Here is a 7,840-nt window from a genome sequence, read left to right as displayed (position 1 = left end):
TGCATTCCCTCAGATTCTTCACCCCCCTTCCCAAAATGTTCTGCGTCTCCTCACTGCCCTCTGTTTACCTTCCTCCCTTTCTCAGGAGTACTTCCTTGCTGCTTTTCAGGTTAACCCGTCATCAGTGAGCTTGACCTCATCCCCTCCTTTTGGCTAATCAGTTAAAAAGTAAATTATTTCAACCATTCCTTCGTTCATTCAGTGTTGAGATTCTGTTATGCACCCGATACTTTGCTTCGTACCAGATACTTAAAGCTAAATAAGACAGAAATTGTTACAACCTAGGATGGAAGCTGGACCAAGAAAGCCATCAAAACAAAAAACAATAACAGAAGAACATAAAGAATGAAAAAAAATCACTACATATTAATAATAGGAGGGAGAGAATAGCTACAGTAGGTGACTCAGAGCAGTCAGAGAGGGTCTTTCTGGAGAGAGTTCCCGTGAGAGACACAGGCTAAGAAGGGAGCAGCCATGGGAAGAGGAGATGGGTCGAGTGTATGAGGCACCGTGGCAAACTAGAGCTTGACCTTTTGGTGACACTGAGGGAAGACCGTGGGCCAGGAGGGTGTGACAAAGGAGCGCGCGAAGCCATGAAGGCAGTTGAGGGCATCTTTTAAGAAGGCGGGAAAAGGCAGGTGGTGCCACTCCAGCCTGTGGTCCTGGCTCTGCACCCATGCTGTGTGCAACCCCAGACACCGTCCTAATTATGTACCTCCCCACCAGGGTTTCTCCAGCTAACCGCAAAGACTCTGTGTGGCTTGCATCAAATAAGGCATGTACAGTATAGAGGATGGTTTGGCATCTGCAAACAAAGAAAATGGTGGCTACTCTGTGTAATTAGTCTTCACCAGCCTCCCCCACCCTGGCAGAGCTGGGGTTGCCTCCCGTGTGCTTCCGCAGAGGCTCTTTATTAAAGTGTGTTGTAAGCGTCTATGTGCATATCTGGCTTCCTTTCTAGAACATTGGACCTTGTCAGAAGAAAAGTCATGTAGGAAATAGGATGGAGGGCACCTGGGTGGCTCCGTGGGTTAAGCCTCTGCCTTCAGCTCAGGTCATGATCTCAGGGTCCGGGAATCCAGCCCCACATTGGCCGGGAGCCTGCTTCCCCCTCTCTCTCTGCCTGCCTCTCTGCCTGCTTGTGATCGCTCTGTCTCTGTCTCTGTTAAATAAATAAATAAAACATTTCTTAAAAAAAAAAATAGGAAAGGGGCGCCTGGGTGGCTCAGTGGGTTAAAGCCTCTGCCTTCGGCTCAGGTCATGATCTCAGGGTCCTGGGATCGAGCCCCACATCGGGCTCTCTGCTCAGCAGGGAGCCTGCTTCCTCTTCTCTCTCTGCCTGCCTCTCTGCCTGCTTGTGTTCTCTCTCTGTCAAATAAATAAATAAAATCTTTAAAAAAAAGGAAATAGGATGAAAGTGTATTATGAACTGTAAACTACTGTTCGGTTGGGAGTTACGTTAAGGAGGCTTGGAATCTCTCTGGGGGACTGACACATGAAAGGAACGGAGGGGATGAGGTAAAGACGAGCCCACAGGTATGAATGAAGCTCTGTGAGAGCCCGTGTGCTGCCCGGGCTACTGGAAAGGTTCTTCAAGGAAGTAGAATTTTTATTGGGATCTGAGTTTAAGGACAGTAGGAATAAAGATGAGAAAAACTAATGTAAGAGGCATTCCTCAGGTAGGACCAAAAAGAACTGGTTAAAAATGTCATCAGAGGGGCACCTGGGTGGCTCAGTTGGTTAAGCCTCTGCCTTTGGCTTGGGTCATGGTCCCGGAGGCCAGGAGGGAGCCGCAGGCCAGGATCCCTGCTCGGCAGGGTCTGCTTCTCCCTCTCCCTCTGCCATTCCCCCTGCTCTTTCTCTGCCTCTTAAGTTAAAAAAAAAAAAAAATCTTTAGAACCAATGTCATCAGAGACAAGGGCTGCTGTTGGGGAGGCCAAGACATCAGTTGCCAGAACCCCTGGGATGAGGCTTCCCAAAAGCCTGATGGAGAGAGTCTGCTGAGGGACAAGGTGCAGAGGCAGAGCAGAGGACAGGACACAGGTGACTGAGCAATGAAGAGATGGGGACACAGAGAGGTCTGGGAATAGCAACAAAACACCTGGAGAGGCCTCAGCCCGGTAAGAGTAAGAGGTGGAGAGAGGAGATGAGAGGTCTCGTCCTCCGTGCTGTGGGTATCAAAGGGGCGAGCCCATGCAAACCCTCTCCCACCCCCCAGATTGGAGACCCTGTTATTAGCCAGTCAGGAGACAGAAACTGAGCAGTGATATGAAGAGGGAGGGTTTAACATAAAGAATTATTATATAGTTGCAGAAGATTGGCTATTAAGGGATAAAAAATAAAGGAAGGATGAATTCAGGACAGGCCCTCCTCACAAGGCTGACGTTAAGGTCTTGTTAGAAAGTGTGTGGCCTTAGTACTTGGCTTGGCAGCAAAAGTTTGCTGGGTGCCACAAGTCAAAGTTGATGAGCAAGAAAGTCCCCAGATGAGGTGACAACAAAACTTGCCAGATGTTGATGATGTCCCTGTGCCACCATTTCCTGGCATGTTTTGTTCCTGGGAGCTTTTGTGTGAAATAAGGTGGAGAAAAACTTCCCCGGGCAGGGTTCTTAGAAGGCAGGGACAGAAACTGGTTTTCACTGGATTTGAAGGCCCCGCTGAGAAACCAACAGAGGATCAAAGTGACAGTGGCCAGATCAGGATGCCACCATCCCGTCCTCCCACGGCTGAGTCCCCTGACCCCAGGGACAGAGAGCACTAAGGCACAAGACAAAAGGAACTAGACACTGAGGACAGAGAAAGTGGCAGGACACCATGGACAGCAGTGAGGGGTCTGGCGTGGAAGGACCTGAAAATAGCACAAGTGCAACTAGAGGGGCCTGGACAGGGGAGTAGATCTGATTGGAGAGGGGTGAGTGCAGGGCGTCTGTCCCTGTGACGCTGAGATTTCCTCCCCACCACATCAAACACAGGGGCCTAGGCTCTGCCCGCTCAGGGTGGAGATGTCCATCCTTCACTCCTGGGGAGCAAACAAGCAGTCCTTATACCCAAGAGTAACACACACTTTTCAAGTCAGTCTCATTAAGCATTTATTAGACACATATTAGGTGCCCTCCCCCCGCCTCTGGGGACAGAGAACTCAATGACTGGGTGTTCCTGCCCTCAGGGTCCTCACAGCCCATCTCCCCAGGGCAGAGCCAAGGGAAAGCTCAGTACTTGCTAGGCAGGCCAGGGGGTCGGAAGTGGTTGGGGTCTTTGCCACTCCGGCCCCATTCGTTGGCAGCCTGGTCAGCCTTCGAGTCCTCCACTCCGTGGCCGCTGTCTCCATACTTGAAAAGGTCTGTGACTCTCTGAGAACGCTCTCTGGCATCACTGGAATGGAGGAAGGCAGGTGGAGATTCATTAGGGGCTGCTGAGCAACAGGCCCCTGCACCCACCAATCCCTTCTCTTTCTGAGGGATGGCTGAGAGGAGCCCAGGCCAGAGGGGCTGAAACACGGACCCTGCTCCACACACAGCCCAGGTCAGCCCAGGCTGGTCTCCATGCCCACAGCAGGAGGGTGGGAGGCCCGCATTCCCACTGGCCTTGCTCTGGCTCTGCCAGCCAGTCAGACCCCACACTGGGCACAGAGGGGAGGGTGGGCAAGAGGACCAGGAGCCGCTGTCTCTACAGGAAGCTTCTCTAGTGTTGGCCCCTCCTGGCTCTCTAAGGCCGTCATGCTCAGCCAGGCCATCCCTGCATTCCTGGGGCCCTTGTTACCTGATGACTTTAGCAGCCCAGGCGCCCCCAGGGCCCCTTTGTGCAGCATCATAGTTCCCGCGGGCATGGAAGTATTTGTCGGAATTTTTGTAATTGGCTTCTCTCATGTCAGAGTAGGCTCTGTACATGTCTCTAGCCCCTGGAAAGGAAAGAAAATGGAAGTGATCCTCTCTTGGCAAAATAGAGAAAAAGTTTTTCTCCCAGTGATTCTAAGACTTCAGCCTTTGACAAAATCCTCAGACATTTTATTGGCTGAGATAAATATTCCTTTACTTTTCACTCCCCTGGGTGAATGTTAGGAGAATCACACTTGGTGCAAGTTTTATTCTCTGTGAGTCCATTCTAAGTACTTTGCTACTTGGTTTTTGAGTGTGTGTGATGTGTGTGAACAGGAGGTGGGGTCATCTTTAAGGGATGCTTCTTGTATAAGGGAACCTCTCTACCTGGGAATGACAGGGGCCCCTTGGACTGGGGCATGAGGACAAAGGCAAGTCTGAAGTAGGCTGCTGACCCAGAGGGCTCCCAACCCAGTCAGCGGGAGAAATTCCTCCCTGTGGGCAGCGTGAAGACAACTCAGGCCTGTGTACGTCAGAGTATCTGGGGCTTAGGTGGCACCAGAATTGACCAAACTCAATCATAAATGTAATTGATAAAGATGAGTTCCTCCAAGGGAACTTTATAGAAATGGGGTCACCATCAAGGCAGAAAAAGGGCAACTGACCCACCAGCTCTAAAGTCCAGTGTTCTTTCCAGTAAATGGAAGAGTATTGACTTCCACAGAGTGCTTATACAGACAAACTGAGAAAATACGCATAGAACTTCTGGAAGGCTGTAGTTGCCCAGGATGCTATCACCGCTCTGGGCCTTAGGAAGTCTGGGACAAACCTAGGAAAGGGACTAAGGAAGAGGAAGCGCAAGCGAGTTACAGACTGAAGGAATCTGATCAGGCTACAGCTGTGCCTGTGAGAATTTAAAAGGATCGACAGCAAACCCTCAAAGCAGTAATCAGTGACTCTCACCAAAAATAAAGATAAATGATGTTGTGTAATACACAAATCGTGGCACTGAGTCTGACTGCTAAGTTGTGTTCCTCTTGCTCCCCTGCCCAGCCAGGCCCCAGGCCCTCAGAACCACCATCACCTAATTCCTTGTGCCTGTTGACTGTGGGGAGCGGAGCTCTGCAGCGTGGCCCTCTGCCTCTCCCAGGGCGTATCTGCCATTTGCTCAGATACACAAGAGGCTGTGTGATCCCAAAAAACCCCCCCCCCCCCCCCCACTGTGGGCCATGCACTCTCTGGTCTGGGAGGCAGGACAGCGCTGTTCTAGCAAGGTCTGGGGAGCTCTACCAGGGGGGCCATCCAGTTCTGCTTGAGGACTTTGTCAGACTCTTCATTATTTTGTGCCTCAGGTCCTCTGTCAAGGGATTATGGCCTCTACACTGCAGGGCTACAGATTAAAACCTGAGGATGAAAACAAATTCATTCATCCACACAAAACTCTTAGAACAGTGCCTAGCACAGGCCCAGCTCAGTGACTCCTGGATGGAATGAGGTCCCCCTTTCCTGGCAGCCTGAGGCCTAGCCACAAGTGGTCCCTGACTTCCCGCTAGGTGGCGCTCGCGTCCCAATTGTAAGGAGGGCGCGGGCACCCTGGACCCCAGCTCTCTTCCTGCTCCTGCTCCAAGCTGAAGCCCTAAACTCAGTGGCCTCCAGCCTGGGGATCCCCTGGAAGAGTGCAATGCTGCCTAGAAAAGCCAGGGGTGGAGCGATAGGACAGATGTGGTTTAAGGAGAACGGCCATGTGTAGTAAGTAAGCCCTAGAGACCTAATGCACAGTATAATGAACACCAAACAATATTGTAATTATGAAATATGCTATAGTCTAGTTAATTACTTCAACTCCTAAAAAGAAAGGATAATTATGTAACATGATAGAGGTGCTAATTATAGCTACAGTGGCAATCAGATTAAATATATAAATGCATCAAAATAACATGACATACACCTTAAACGTATTCAATGTTATATGTCAGATATAGTTCAGTTTAAGAAAAAAAAGCCTGGGAAACTGCTATCTTGAAAACCATGCTTCTTCTTTTCCCACTTGTGGCCTTTGGCCTGTGTAGACATGGCCTCCGCTCTGGGCAATCCTGGAGGGAATCCAGGGGCAGCCTCCCCCTGCTCCCATGCTTTTGACCTTACCTTGGCCAGCTTCCTTGAGGAAGCCTAACCATCATTGGCTGCTGACGCCCAGGACCAGGGAGCACAAGAGGATGCCCAGGACAAGCTTCATCCTGCTACAGACTCAAAGACACACAAAGATGACAGGTGTTTAGTTTTTGTTTGGTCTGATTTGGGGGGAGGGGTGATGTTGACCTATTGTATTTCAAAACTGAGCCACACTCAGGATTATCTCTATCTATATATCCACACACACAGACACACATGCATATGTGTACACATACATCCATGTATATATATATGTATGTACGTATGTGTAGAAAGAGGTAGACAGTATGTATACATATATTAGGCAGGCAATACATAGATACATAGAGAATTCCAAAGGGTCCACTTGTCCATTTCCACTTGCCTCATTGGAATCCCAGCATGAGAGACTGCGCTGCACTTTTTTTTTTTAAAGAATTTATTTATTTAGTTGACAGAGGTTACGAGTAGGAGAGAGGCAGGTAGAGAGAGAGAGGAGGAAGCAGGCTTCCTGCCGAGTAGAGAGCCTGAGATGGGACTCGATCCCAGGGCCCTGGGATCGTGACCTGAGCTGAAGGCAGATGCTTAACCCACTTCTGATAGAAACCACTATGCGGGGCGCCTGGGTGGCTCAATGGGTTAAAGCCTCTGCCTTCGGCTCAGGTCATGATCTCAGGGTCCTGTGATGAAGTTCTAAAACCTAGGTGAGGTTCGGTGGGCTGAGGTCCAGAGCCAATGACCAAGAAAGAATTCTTGAGACATCTTTGGTGCAAAATGGTGGTTTATTAAAGTACGGGGACAGGACCCGTGGGCAGAAGAGCTGCTGCGTCGTTATCCTGAGGAGTGGCTGATTATATACACAGGAGTTGGGTAGGTGAGAACAAAGGGGGAGATGTTAGTCTCTAAGGAATTTTGGAAGCTAGGTCTCCAGGACCTTGAGGGGCTAGCTATTGTTGGGAGAAAGGTTATTTATTACTATTAGTAAAAATCTTCTTGTGAGATCCTTTAGATCCTTCTTGTGAGATCCAATGGGCCATATGCTTGGGAATGATTCTCGAAACTATCTTGGAGATCTAGAGATAAAGTTTCACATTTCTCCTATCAAGTGTCCTCGTTAGTAAGATTTGGGTTTAGAAGAAATTTAACTTTATTTAGGGCTTGAGGAACTGAGTTATTTGCCTCTGGAAATTGTGCTATTGTTAAGATAGCTTCTTTGTTGTAAATCTCTAAGACTTTGGTAAACCAAGGGAGATTCCTGTCTTGCAGGATTGTGATCTCTGCAAGTTAACTATTTGTTTTTCTTTTAGGGCAGTCAGTCAGGGGTGCCTGAGGAATGTCACACATATTACCGAGGGGAGCGGGTGGAGAAGGGGGTGCAAGGTGCCAGCTTTTGCTTTGTCCTCAGCCAGCCTCCTGCTCCCTCATCACTGGGATCGAGTCCCCGAATCGGGCCCTCTGCTTAGCAGGGAGCCTGCTTCCCCTTCTCCGTCTGCCTGCCTTTCTGCCTACCTGTGATCTCTGTCTGTCAAATAAACAATAAAAAAACACCAAATCTATAAAAAAAAAAAAAAAGAGAGAAACCACTTTGCATTTCAATCCTCACCTATGAGCCCTGACACTCAATGTATAAAAAGCTTCCAAAGAAACGTCTGGGCATTGCGTGACCATATACCAGTCTGTAGAATGAGATGAGTGAAAACAATGCACAAATATTGGTGGAACGCCTGCTCTACCCATCCCAGAGCCCCCACCGAGGAAGTACACGACTAAATCCCAGTCCCAGAAAGCATTCACATCTGCTGACTCCTAATTGTCAGGCTACGAGACGCAGGGAGGAAGCAGAGAGCTGGGACACAGCCCAGGAATGCTGTGGG

General features: G+C 49.3%; 1 pseudogene; it reads right to left on the bottom strand.

Annotated features, from left to right (window-relative positions):
* Nucleotides 1-3,064: 3,064 nt before the first annotated feature.
* On the bottom strand, nt 3,065-6,059 carry LOC116599491 (annotated as a pseudogene).
* Nucleotides 6,060-7,840: the final 1,781 nt, after the last annotated feature.

This window comes from Mustela erminea, chromosome 9, assembly GCF_009829155.1.
Source record: "Mustela erminea isolate mMusErm1 chromosome 9, mMusErm1.Pri, whole genome shotgun sequence".
Taxonomy (NCBI): Eukaryota; Metazoa; Chordata; class Mammalia; order Carnivora; family Mustelidae; genus Mustela; species Mustela erminea.
This window is presented reverse-complemented; position numbering and strand designations above follow the sequence as displayed.